Raw genomic sequence first — 14780 nt, 5'->3', positions numbered from 1 at the left:
TCTAAAGGTGGCAGGGGTAAAATACAGGGAGCGAAAGGCTATTTACAATTTGTACAGAAACCAGATGGCAGTTATAAGAGTCGAGGGGCATGAAAGGGAAGCACTGGTTGGGAAGGGAGTGAGACAGGGTTGTAGCCTCTCCCCGATGTTATTCAATTTGTATATAGAGCAAGGAAACAAAAGAAATATTCGGAGTAGGTATTAAAATCCATGGAGAAGAAATAAAAACTCTGAGGTTCGCCGATGGCATTATAATTCTGTCAGAGACAGCAAAGGTCTTGGAAGAGCAGTTATACGGAATGGACAGTGTCTTGAAAGGAGAATATAAGATGAACATCAACAAAAGCAAAACGAGGATAATGGAATGTAGTCGAATTAAGTCTGGTGATGCTGAGGGAATTAGATTAGGAAATGAGATACTTAAATTAGTAAAGGAGTTTTGCTATTTGGGGAGTAACATAACTGATGATGGTCGAAGTAGAGGGGATATAAAATGTAGAGTGGAAATGGCAAGGAAAGCGTTTCTGAAGAAGAGAGATTTGTTAACATCGAGTATTGATTTAAGTGTCAGGAAGTCGTTTCTGAAAGTATTTGTGTGGAGTGTAGCAATGTATGGAAGTGAAACGTGGACGATAAATAGTTTGGACAAGAAGAGAATAGAAGCTTTCGAAATGTGGTGCTACAGAAGAATGCTGAAGATTGGATGGGTAGATCACATAACTAATGAGGAGGTACTGAATAGAACTGGGGAGAAGAGGAGTTTGTGGCATAACTTGACAAGAAGAAGGGACCGGTTAGGTTAGTTACTTATACGTGAGACTATCCGTCTCTCATTAAAATTTACGAATGATCTCTCACTGTGTAATATGTTATCTCCAGCGCCCTTCTTGCTCTGTAAAATGACACATTGACATATGACTATAATGTGACTTAGTTTGGATTAACTAACGTACGTTACTGAAACTTCCAGACAAATTAAATCGGTGTGTCGGACAAGGATTAGAACCCGAACCTTTGCCTTCCGCAGGCAATGTTCTTACTTGTAACTTCCCATTCGTCTTACAATTTACACTGAAGCGCTAAGGAAACTGGTATAGGTATGCGTATTCAGATATAGAGATATGCCGAAATCGGCAGCGCCTATATAAGACTACAACTGTCTGGCGCAGTTGTTAGTTCGATTACTGCTGCTATAATGGCAGGTTATCAAGATTTGAGTGAGTTTGAACGTGGTGTTATAGTCGGCGCACGAGCGTTGGGACACTGCATCTCCGAGATAGCGAAGCGCTAGCTTTTCTTGTACGACCGTTTCAAGTGTGTACCGTAAATATCGGGAATCCGGTAAAAGATCAAATCTCCGACATCGCAGCGACCGGAAAAGATCCTGCAAGAACGGCACCAACTAAGACTGAAGAGAATCGTTCAACGTGACATACGTGCAACGCTTCCGCAAACTGCTGCAGATTTCAATGCAGGGCCATCAACAAGTGTCAGCGTGCGAACCATTCAACAAAACATAATCGATAATGGCTTACGGAGCCGAAGGCCCACTCTGCACCCTTGATGACTGCGCGACACAAAGCTTTACGCCTCACCTGGGCCCGTCAACACCGACACTGGACTGCTGATGACTGTAAGTATGTTACCTGGTCGGACGAGTCTCGTTTCAAATTGTATCGTGCAGATGGACGTCTATGGATATGGAGACAATCTCATGAATCCATGGACCTTGCATGTCAGCAGGGGACGTTTCAAGCTACTAGAGCCTCTGGAAGGGTGTGGGGCACGTGCAGTTGGAGTGATATGGGACCCTTGACAGGTCTAGATATGACTCTGACGAGTGATACGTATGTAAGCATGCTGTCTGATCTGCATCTATTCATGTCCATTGTGCATTCCGACGGACTTGGGCAATTCCAGCAGGACAATGCGACACCCCACACGTCCTAAATTGCTACAGAGTGGCTCGAGGATAACTCTTCTAAGTTTAAACGCTTTCGCTGGCCACCAAACTCCCCAGACATGAACATTATTGAGCATATCTGGGATGCCTTGCAACGTGCTGTACGGAAGAGATCACCACCCTCTCGTACTCTTTCGGATTTATGGACAGCCCTAGAGGATTCATGGTCTCAATTCCCTCCAACACTACTTCAGACATTAGTCGAGTCCATGCCACGTCGTGTTGCGGCACGTCTGAGTGCTTGCGAGGGCCCTACAAGATATTAAGTAGCTGTACCAGTTTCTTTGGCTCTTCAGTGTAGATCATTTAATCAAATTAATTTCCTCTTCGAAACATTTAAAATGATGTCCTCTTTCACATCCATGCCATATTCTGACCTTTATGTGTGCTATCTCTCAAGTGCTGTCGGTTCCGACGTATTAATCCTCTAGCCGTCAGATCCCGCTGCGACTCCTTGTTCCACGTTCCCGTTTAACACCTAGTGATTGCTCCGACCGCAGCAACTGACTTCTTCCATGCCTGGCGTTGGCTTCGCGCTACGTTTTACGAGCGGCGCCTAACTGCCTCTTAATCACAAGTTTATCAGTTTGTGGTGCTAATCCACTGTGTTGGCGAAAACAAGGCGCTCGTTTACTGCAACAGAGCGACACGTGTCGCGAACGTGTCTCGAGGAAGCTTCTAGTTCTGCCTGAGAGACTGCGGTCTTAGTGACACCGACAGCGGCTGATTACGGCAACGACCGACTTTGTCCGAAGACGGCCGATCTTTTCAAACCAGTACGTTGCTGCGAGCGCGGTCACGATGCAGCCGGTCTCAGAATTCGTACAGAATTCGGACGACATTCGACGAAATTCAAGTCAGTTTTTTTGGTCGAATCTCCCGACGTTCTCACACACGAAATATGGATTGTGAGAAACTGATAAATTGAGTCCAAGAAAAATGGTATTTGTGTCATGTTGAGAATATAAAATATCGTAATCAGGATATAGCTCAGAATTTATGGACTGAAATGACAACTTTATTGGAAACCATAGGTAGGCAAAATCACAGTCGTGTATTTTAGGCGTAAATTATAACCCCAGAAAAAATTCGTTCAAGAGAAAAGAGTGGCGTATATTACGCTTAAAGTTACCATACGCGATGTTTTTTGGGTTTTGGTAGCTGAGCACTATCGGTCTACAAATTACTGTTGCTAGTTACTGGCGTTTTTACGCCAGCAGGGTCGCCATTCTTTTACTTGAGGTGACTGCAAATGTGGTGTATGTGTTACCACTTTTCAATATATCAGCTGTGAAAAGCATCTTATTCTAAAATTTATGGTTGCCTGTCGCACCCATCTTTAGTGACAGTCACTGAAGTGTAACTGACATACTCTTTTGCTGAATTTATTTGTAGTTGTGGAGAGTGTTCGTTATCTTCCTTTTCAAATATCACCACGAATAATCTCGAGTACATAATAGAACATTTCATTCTTCATCTCATACGCTGATGGAAAAAACTCGCAGTACCAAGAAGAAGTGGTACAACGAAAACGATTGTTGGTAGGCGTGTTTCTACATCTGCAAGATGATGTCTGTTCGGACTTTGTGTCATTTGCAAACGAGCGGCGCATGGTAGAAACACAACATAGGCTACTATAACCGCTTTTCGATTGGATGTTAAGCGAGGCCAGCATAGTCACTCACGATGAACGACGTCGGACAACAATGGAGCACATAATCACTTCGCATGGGATCGGGAGAAAAGCGTATCAAGTGTAAGTGTAACCTAGGGCTGCGGTCACACTGGCACCGACTGCATTCCGCCGACGACCGACATCGGCCGAAGACGGCCGATCTTTTCGAAACAGTACGCCAGTGCGTTCTCAGTCTTGAACGATCACACTGGCACCGACTGCATTCTGCCGATAACCGACATCGGCCGAAGACGGCCGATAGTTTCAAAAAAATACGCCAGTACGTATGCGGTCCTGTTACAACCGTTCTCAGTCTCAACGCCCGAACGTACAGACTTCGAACGACGGTGAGCGGATTTCAAATCAGTTTACATATTGTCTTCTTAGTTTTACAGCCTCTTTCTTCCTCAGTCGCAGTTACACAAGTTATATACGTTAATACCGTCTTTCTGCGACAGTAATAAAAGCCATAGTAAGACTGACGCGTTTCACTTTATATTAACGCACCTTCAGAGGTCGCTGTGAAAATAAATCTTTTCTTCAGATTTTGTTTGCTGTGATCACGAACAGTTATCATTCTTCAACTTGCTTCTGCAAGCAATAAGTCCCAGAAGTAGGAGGATTGACAGAGTAATTTTTGTTTTTTCATAGTCCATAGTATGGCCAGTCTTTATACATTGGTCAGCCACGGCTGATTTGGTGGCCTGGCGTAATTCGGTATGACGCTTGTGTTCGCGGCACCTCTCTTCTACAGTGCGGACTGTCTCCGCAATGTATGATTTTCCGCACTGACAGGGAATTTGACAAACGCCTGGTTTTCAAAGGCTTAGGTCATCTTTCACTGAACCCAGTAGAGTCAAGGTTTTGGCAGGGGTCGGAATACACATTTCACATTGTGTTTCCCCAGGATTCCACCGATTTTTCTTGAGGTGCTTCCGACAAAGGGAATGCACGCCAATGACTTGCGTTCTTCTGTTTCTTCTTCTTGTTCCCTTGGCGCAGTCTGTCTGAGTGCATGGCTTATTTGCTTCTGGTTGTACCCATTTTTCCGAAACGTTGTCTCAAGGTGCTGCAGTTCTGCTGGAAGGCTCACCTTGTGAACAAGTGTGCGCTGGACGCCTTCACGGTGGGAGTTGTGGTGGCAACTGAAGGCATTTATGTACAAATCGGTGTGTGTAGGTTTTCTGTGTATACTGTGTCCCAGCTTGCCGTCAGGTTTCCGTTTCACCAGGACGTCAAGAAACTGTAGGGCAGGCACCATCCTGCTCCACCTCCATCGTGAACTGTATGTTGGGGTGCAGCGAGTTGAGGTGTTCGAGAAATTCATTTAAGCTGTCCCGTCCATGTAGCCAAACAACGAACGTGTCATGCACGTAGCGGAAGAAACAAGTTGGTTTTTGTTTGGCTTGTTCTAGTGCCTTCTCCTCGAAATTCTCCACAAAAAAGTTGGCTACAACCGGCGAAAGCGGGCATCCCATGGCGACGCCATCTGTCTGTTCATAATAATTTCCGTCGAACAGGAAGTATGTTGAGGTGAACACGTACTCGAAGAGCCTTGTTAGGTTGTTGTCGAATTTCTTGCTTATCAGATCGATGGAGTCTTTCAGTAGTACCCTAGTGAAGAGGGACACTACGTCGAAGCTCACTAACAAGTCGCTATCCTGGAGCCGAAGTTCTCGTATACGATGCACAAAGTGGATTGAATTGCGGATGTGGTGTTCGCATTTTACCACAAATGGACTAAGGAGACCCGTCAGGTGTTGGGCCAGTTCATACGTTGCTCCTCCTATGTCGCTGACTATTGGGCGCATAGGTGTCCCATCCTTGTGGACCTTTGGTAGCCCATACAGTCGTAGCGGTGCAGCCGCTCGTGGTCGAAGTTTCTTGATAGCTGTTCCATCAAAGGTACTGCGAAGAAGTTCAACGGTTCTTCTTTGGAGGCGACTTGTCGGGTCTCCTTCTATCCTTCTGTACGCAGCGTCATCGAGAAGTTCGTACATTTTTCTCTTATATTCTGAGTGCAGGAGCAGTACTGTAGCATTGCCTTTGTCAGCAGGCAAGGCCACCAACTGAGGATCGCTGCGTAACTCGCGGATGGCCGCTCTCTCCTCCTTCGCCGGCCGGTGTGGCCGAGCAGTTCTAGGCGCTTCAGTCTGGAACCGCGCGACCGCTACGTTCGCAGGTTCGAATCCTGCCTCGGGCATGGATGTGTGTGATGTCCTTAGGTTAGTTAGGTTTAAGTAGTTCTAAGTTCCAGGTGACTGATGACCACAGCAGTTAAGTCCTATAGTGCTCAGAGCCATTTCTCCTCCTTCGAGGTGTTCTGTTTCAGTGGTGCGGCCCTGGTGAGCGCACGGCACGTTTCACGACGTATTTCTTCTGCTTCATTGGCCGGCAGAGTGTAGGTGGCCTGCTCCACACTGCTTATAATGTCCACAATCGGTAGAGATGTCGGGGTTGGGGCGAAGTTGAATCCTTCCTTGAGCACCGACTTTGTTGCGTCATTGATCGTTCTTCCTATAAGGTTGAAGACAATACGCTTAGGTGGTTCTTGCGTAGTCTTCTGACAAACTGCAAGGCGTTCAAGTTTCGATGTCTGCTTACTCGTAGCTTTTCTTCGTACGCCGTCTGCTTGTGTCCAGGTGGCAGCGTTAGCCCACTCCCATGATAAGGGAGGTAGTACTGAAGGTATCCTGAGATGGACATCGAGCAGTTTCTTCGAAGTGTCATCCAGGCAGCGGCGAGTATAACGAATTCTCTCTCTTACCAGCGCTAAGCTGGCTCGTCTCATGATGCGCCTGGCCGCTGCAGTCCTTACGTGGTGAGTTATCTTGGCGAAAGGCGGCACGACAGTACTGTCTCGGCATCTAAGCAGGAACGCAACTGAGCACAGCAGTCGCTCCTTCTTGTTCCGCAGCTTGTCCAGCATCTTCATCTCTTGAAGCATTTCCTCCCCGTAGAGGTACTTGATATGCGATCTGAAGTTTTCCCGGCGTATTTCCAAGTTCTCGGGTATCCGACTGGGTAGCGTCGTAATTTCTCCACAATATTTCGGCAGACACAATAAAGACAGCGGCCTTCAACTCAGTCAGGCTTGGAACCCTGCACTCAGGCTGGAGAGAAAGATGCGGTCCCAGAGATCGAGGACCTCCCCAGACGGCGGCAGCAGGGAGACTGCAGACCCCAGTTCAGACCCAGGCGCCGCTTCCCCCACCACCTCCAGTAGCCGCCACGCCGGCCGCACCAAAGCACCAGGAGAGGAACGGTGGAGGCGCTAATGGCTAGTATATATAGAGCGCCGAGAGGAACAGCACAGCATTCGTCAGGAACCACCTGAAGATGGCAGTGTGTACGTCTGCCGAAGTATTGTGGAGAAATTACGCCGCTACTCGGTCGGATACCCGAGAACTGTTCGAACTGCACCTCGTTGTTTACACGAAAAGCTAGAGTTCACGCCAGGCGAGCGGCTGCTCACCGCTCAGAGACTAAGTCCCGCCATACCACACTTCCTAGCTACCTAAAGACCGACTGTCCGCTTTCGCACCTCAGTCCGAACTGTCCCTCTCTGCCCGTCTCCGGACGCGTTTTCTCGCGCACAGAATATCCTCGCTCAAGTGACTAGAGCAGTTCCCTTCCCTGAAGCTGTCCATCTGGTTGGCTACAGCTTTTTCTACATTATTTTACATTTCAACATATTTAAATAATCAAAGCTTGACCACTTTCACGTTTTAAATAAAGTAACAATACTATCCTTTACATAATAAACTTCAAAATCTTTCTTAACTTTGAATGTCACGGCCAGTAGCGTAGCACCAATGTGCTTTCTGGTAAATAAATAAAGAACAAAAGTAACGGTTATGCACTAAACTTAACAACAAATATTCTACTACGTAATGATTCGATAAGGTGTCACGCTCTCATCGTTCAATGTGTTTTATGTGGAGGAAATGATGATTTAATGCTTAACTGAAAATACTGCTAATTTAAATTCACTATTTCGTTTAAACAAATAAAGTTACAGAGGTGATATTTACAACATTTGTCATTTTAATGATGCGCTTCTATATGAAATGTCGATTGTTAAGATCGACCAAAGCGTTCAGATTTTACCATTCAGGTCTTTGTTACAAAAATTGTTAATTTCACTTTAACAGTAAATACTTAACTATTGTAGATATGATCAATATTCAAGTTTTAGTGGGATCAGCACGAAAATTTATGGAGGATGGTAGATTAAAATTACTGTGGCTTAATTCCCTGAATTACTACAGGATTAAATAGTTTTCATATATGTTTCTCTTTATGGTCGATCTTAGGTCCGCCATATTTAACACTGATACGTCTTCCTGGCCACAAACAGCTTCTACGGGGTTTCCCTATGACGTAGGTTCTCGTCTGTCTCACTCGCACACTACAGCACCTAGGCCACATTCAGCACAATAGACGCCTGTGAATTTCCGCATCTCGTGGCGAATCTGCACTCTTTGTGGTACACTGTCCCGGACGACAGGTTCGCTTCACAATTCCTTAAGGCTGACTCTTTCGGCTCTATAGTTAAATGAGAGCGAAATGCTCGTTAACTCACACGCAGCACTGAAGAAACAGTCTGCTTGCTAGTTTTACTAATGCCTGCAGCAGGCTTTGAATTCACTGCACTGACTACATGGGCCTTGTGACTAGATTTTTGTGAGTGGGCAGAATTATTATGTTTGTTCCAGTGCAAACATACAGATTGTACGTGACCCTTCTTGTCACAAGTGTATCACTGTGCTTGTCTGGACGGGCAGTCATGGCGTTTGTGCCGTGAATAGCAACGAGAAAATGACTTAACTCTATTCACTGATGTGTCCACCTGTTTAAAGAACTGTTTACACATCTTGGCGCACTCGTGCTGTTGCTACCATCTGGTGCAGCCGTGGGCAAGGGAAGACTCAACTCGATAAACTGGCGGCTGCTCAAATTTATCGGTCGCTACGGCACTGGAATCATACTGATCTAGAATTTGCACTACGTGATGAAATGATGGATCTGACTGTTTCAGAATCTGTTCTCTAAGATTGACATCAGTTTCATTGCACACGATTGCATCACGCAACATAACGTCTGAATATAAAGCACCACAAGCACATCTGAATTTGCATTTCCTCGTCATACCCTGCAAATCTGTTACCCACTCGCGATAAGTTACTTCTGATCTTTTCTTGCAACAAAAGAATTGGTACCTAGCTGCCACCACATTCACTCGTTGGTCATAATAGTTAGAGAACCTACAACCTGGCCATAGGTAAGTTCACTCGGGGTGGCGTTAGGGAACAATTTCTGAATGATTTGAAAGACTGCACTTCCTACCTTTGACAAAAAGTAATGTAGTTTTACAGTACCTGATACTTTGAGAGCAATGATGTCGGCTTCATACCGTTGCAACCACTCGAGCCATTCCACTTCTTTTTTCGTTAAATTGGCGAAAAGGCGGTATGGCACTTGGAGCTACAGTTGTTGCATGTTGGTCGGTTGGTCGTGCTGCGTTTGGCACTTAGTTGGCCAGTAACTGCTGTACCATGTTTAGGAGGGTCGCAATCTGCTGCGTCTGAAACTGAAACATCTATGTTAGCTGTGTTGCACATTTCGCTTGCAGCTAATGTGCCTGAGTAGTTGATGGGACAGGTCGGTTGCGGAATAGCCAAATGCAATAAAAAGACAATGCAAGCAATAAAAATAGGCACACAAGCAAAGAAAATTTCCGCAACGCCCACCTAAAAACACTGAATAGAAAATAACACTATAAGATACATTGTTGAAACATGTAAAGACACCCCTGCAAAGAAAAGGCAAGGTAGAATTAAGGCACAAGGAAAACATAAAAGCCAACGATGAAACAAAACAGAGACAGTCTGTGGCAGCTGGTGGCTCTGCTGAGTTAACAGGTTGTCTTTACGTTATTGCTCCCATATCGTTGGCACCATGTTATGTGGACATCTTCGCCACCATGTTGTTGTACTTAGGAATCCTGCATACTCGGTTTGCTAGACAAACACACAAATAATTCATATTAATGAATTTTATTATAACAAGACCAGTACAAATACTTAGCACCGATAGATGTGTTGCAAGCAAAGGGCGACATACGAAATAATCGATCTCCTTCGGAAAAGACAAAGTCTGTGCTACATGGAGATCACTAATAATAGAGGCTACAATGCATTGGTTAACGAAGTGGCTAACGTTGAAGCTGATATTGAAGTGGGCTGCCACCAGTCGGGCAGGATGCTTATGTCCTCTTCACCTAGGGGCCACTGTCGTGGCGTTGTCGTCCTGGAGGGAGGTCGGTCAGCATGCAATTGGCTGAACTCTTCAGAGCCGTCTCTTCTCTGTCGTTCCCGACTGGCGTGCCAGCGTTAATTTACGCAGTAACAAAATTCAACGAAACATAATCAATATGAGATTTCTGAACCGAAGGCCCACTGTGTACCCTTGATGACTACACGACACAAAACTTTACGTCTCGCCTGGGCCCATCAACACCGACATGGGACAGTTGATGACCGTAAATATGTTACCTGGTCGGACGAGTCTCGCTTCAAACTGTATCGAACAGATGGAGACAACCTCATGAATCCACGGACCTTGCATGTCAGTAGTGGACTGCTCAAGCTGCTAGAGGCTCTATAATGGTGTGGGGCTTGTGCAGTTGGAGGTATATGGGACCCTTGATAGGTCTAGATATGACTCTGACGAGTGACATGTATGTAAGCATCCTGTCTGAGCATCTGCATCTATTCATGTCCATTGTGCATTCCGACGGACTTGGGCAATTCCAGCAGGACAATGCGACACCCCAAACGTCCCAAATTGCTACAGAGTGGCTCGAGGAAAACTCTTCTTAGTTTAAACACTTGCACTGGCCACCAAACTCCACAGACATTAAGGTTATTGAGCATACGTGGGATGCCTTGCAACATGCTATTCAGAAGAGATCTCCACCCTCTCGTACTCTTACGGATTTATGGACAGCCCTAGAGGATTCATGGTGTCAATTCCCTCCAGCACTATGTCAGATATTAGTCGAGTCCAAGCTACGTCGTGTTGCGGCATTTTGCGTGCTCGCGAGGGCCCTACAACATATTCAGCAGGTTTACCAGTTTCTTTGGCTGTTCAGTGTATAAGGTGGTTTGCAAATGTGATGTGTGTTTCTCCCCTTTCAGTGCCTTAGCTGTTTATAGTATTTTATTCTAAAATTTATATGCTCCTGATTAAGGAGGTCTAACTCACTGTGATCATGTTGTCGATTGATGTTACCAGGTAGCCTCTGGCCACGGCGTCTTCTACCCGTTGATGGTGCCATAGTGAACCTCTTCCGGACACGTTCAGAAAACATCACGATAGCTGTGGTACATCATACTCTTTCGTGGAGCGGGCAGAAAGAAAATGTTTAATACTGATCGAGCTTTAGAATATGACGAAAACGTGGAAACACCGCAAACAGAACACGGTACCACGCTCAGTACGGTGTAGGAAACTCGTTGGCATTCAAAACAGCTACCAGTCATCTCAGAAAGGAGAAATACAGGTCCTATGTGGTAAAGGGACTCTCATGCCATTCGCTCTGCAAAATATCGAAAGTTCAGGTAACGATGATGGAGGTGGATAACGATCACGTGTTCTTCTCTCCAGAGTAGACCACAAAAGCTGAATAATACTGAGGTCTGGTGACTGTGGTACCCGGGGTAGATGTGACAATTCATCCTGACGCTCACAAAACCAATCCTGGGCGATGTAAGCTGCTTCAAGGGGCCGCGTCATCTTGGAACACAGCGTCACCACTATGGAAGAAACATTGTACCACGGGATGTGTTGAACATCTGTAGCAGACAACCCCTACAGACAGCCATGTCGACTCAACGGCATCGTCAGTTACGACTGCGGTGGGTATGGGATCATCGAATTTGCATTGTGGCTCGAAGGAAACGTGTCATCTGGTCAGCAACATTCTTGAGAACGGGGCTCTGAAGCAGACAACATGTATGTGTTCCCACATCCAGGCAACTAAATCGTTAGTTTTTATTGCGTTGGGCATGGAATAATTGAAACTGGACCATTGACCAATAGAAATGTGTCGCCTGCTTGTGTGAATCACGTTTCGTGTTACATCAGATCGATGGTCGTGCCAGGGTAGACCTTTATCCAAGCGAAAGGCTGCTCAAAACATGTACCACAGCACTCATGTAAGCTGGTGTCGGCAATTTTATACTATATGGGACGTTCATCTGGACTTCCACGTGCCAGTAATCTAACAAGGGAACCTCCCCATCGCACCCCCCTCAGATTTAGTTATAAGTTGGCACAGTGGATAGGCCTTGAAAAACTGAACACAGATCAATCGAGAAAACAGGAAGAAGTTGTGTGTAACTATGAAAAAAAAAGCAAAATATACAAACTGAGTAGTCCACGTGCAACATAAGCAATACAAGGACAATGTTAGATCAGGAGTGCCGTGCTCCCGTGGTTAGCGTGAACAGCAGCGGAATGAGAGGTCCTTGGTTCAAGTCTTCCCTCGAGTGAAAATTTTACTTTCTTTATTTTCGCAAAGTTTTGATCTGTCCGTTCGTTCATTGACGTCTCTGTTCACTGTAATACGTTTAGTGTCTGTGTTTTGCGACCGCACCGCAAAACCGTGCGATTAGTAGACGAAAGGACGTGCCTCTCCAACGAGAACCGAAAACATTTGATCGCAAGGTCATAGGTCAACCGATTCCTGCACAGAAAAACACGTCTGATATATTCTATACGACACTGGTGACGGCATGTGCGTCACATGACAGGAATATGTTGTCGACCCACCTAACTTGTACACTTGGCGAATGGGTAAAAAGATTCTTCTACCTTGCCCGACTTAGGTTTTCTTGTCGTTGTGATAATCACTCCCAAAAAAGTGATCGCATCGGACGGACTGACAGATAATAATTGTCTGAAAATAAAAACTTCGCACTCGAGGGAAGACTTGAAGCAAGGACCTTTCGTTCCGCAGCTGCTCACGCTAACCACGGGACCACGGCGCTCCTGAGCTAACAATATCCTTGATGTTGCCTATCTTCTCATGGACTACTCAGTTTGTACATTTTGCTTATTTTTTTCATAGTTCCATACAACTTCTTCCTGTTTTCTCCATTGATCTGTGTTCAGTTTTTCAAGGCCTATCTACTGTGCCACCTTATAACTAAATCTGAGGGGGGTGCGATGGGGAGGTTCCCTTGTAAGGTATCATGACAGTTGTGAACTATGTGAACATTACTGCAGGCCACCTGTATCCTTTCATGCTTGGTGTCTTCCAGAACAGCGATGCATCTTCCAGCAGGATAATGGTCTGTGCCAGTAACGTGCTGTAGTGGTATGAGGAGCATGGTAGTGAACGTACATTGATGGCTTGGCCAGTACTGGGCGCCAGCGCCAAAGCCAGTGACCACAGGCCTGCAATTTGCTCGAACCAAGTGACTTGCGTTTATTTGTCTGTTGTGAGGTACCTCCAGAAAACTACCAACCACTTGTCGAATTCATGTCGCTCAGAATCGATGCTCTATTGCCTTTTAAATGTGAATCAGCACGTTCTTCTTCAGGTAGTTCAAAATTGGTTCAAATGCCTCTGAGCACTATGGGACTTAACATCTGAGGTCGTCAGACCCCTAGACTTAGAACTACTTAATCCTAACTAACCTAAGGACGTCACACACATCCAATCCCGAGGCAGGATTCGAACCTGCGACCGTAGCAGCAGCGCGGTTCCGGACTGAAGCGCCTAGAACCGCTCGGTCACAGAGGCCACCTTAGGTTATCAACCTAATAACCTCTAGATATAGAGACATTGGTCATAGAATTAAAGGTACCCTAGCTTGATAGCACAGAGATACCCCTAGCATATGGTAATAGTAGGTGCTGACTAACCTACCCAATATCAGCTGGAAAAACCATGCATATGTTTTGCAAAGTAATACTGAAAACTTTGTTTTGAATAACTAGTGTGACAACCCACTTGCGAAACAAGTACTCAACACTTCATACACTCCTGGAAATTGAAATAAGAACACCGGGAATTCATTGTCCCAGGAAGGGGAAACTTTATTGACACATTCCGGGGGTCAGATACATCACATGATCACACTGACAGAACCACAGGCACATAGACACAGGCAACAGAGCATGCACAATGTCGGCACTAGTACAGTGTATATCCACCTTTCGCAGCAATGCAGGCTGCTATTCTCCCATGGAGACGATCGTAGAGATGCTGGATGTAGTCCTGTGGAACGGCTTGCCATGCCATTTCCACCTGGCGCCTCAGTTGGACCAGCGTTCGTGCTGGACGTGCAGACCGCGTGAGACGACGCTTCATCCAGTCCCAAACATGCTCAATGGGGGACAGATCCGGAGATCTTGCTGGCCAGGGTAGTTGACTTACACCTTCTAGAGCACGTTGGGTGGCACGGGATACATGCGGACGTGCATTGTCCTGTTGGAACAGCAAGTTCCCTTGCCGGTCTAGGAATGGTAGAACGATGGGTTCGATGACGGTTTGGATGTACCGTGCGCTATTCAGTGTCCCCTCGACGATCACCAGTGGTGTACGGCCAGTGTAGGAGATCGCTCCCCACACCATGATGCCGGGTGTTGGCCCTGTGTGCCTCGGTCGTATACAGTCCTGATTGTGGCGCTCACCTGCACGGCGCCAAACACGCATACGACCATCATTGGCACCAGGGCAGAAGCGACTCTCATCGCTGAAGCCGACACGTCTCCATTCGTCCCTCCATTCACGCCTGTCGCGACACCACTAGAGGCGGGCTGCACGATGTTGGGGCGTGAGCGGAAGACGGCCTAACGGTGTGCGGGACCGTAGCCCAGCTTCATGGAGACGGTTGCGAATGGTCCTCGCCGATACCCCAGGAGCAACAGTGTCCCTAATTTGCTGGGAAGTGGCGGTGCGGTCCCCTACGGCACTGCGTAGGATCCTACGGTCTTGGCGTGCATCCGTGCGTCGCTGCGGTCCGGTCCCAGGTCGACGGGCACGTGCACCTTCCGCCGACCACTGGCGACAACATCGATGTACTGTGGAGACCTCACGCCCCACGTGTTGAGCAATTCGGCGGTACG

Source organism: Schistocerca nitens, chromosome 2, assembly GCF_023898315.1.
Source record: "Schistocerca nitens isolate TAMUIC-IGC-003100 chromosome 2, iqSchNite1.1, whole genome shotgun sequence".
In the NCBI taxonomy this organism is placed as follows: Eukaryota; Metazoa; Arthropoda; class Insecta; order Orthoptera; family Acrididae; genus Schistocerca; species Schistocerca nitens.
The sequence above is the reverse complement of the archived record's forward strand: the minus strand, read 5'-3'. Positions refer to the sequence as shown.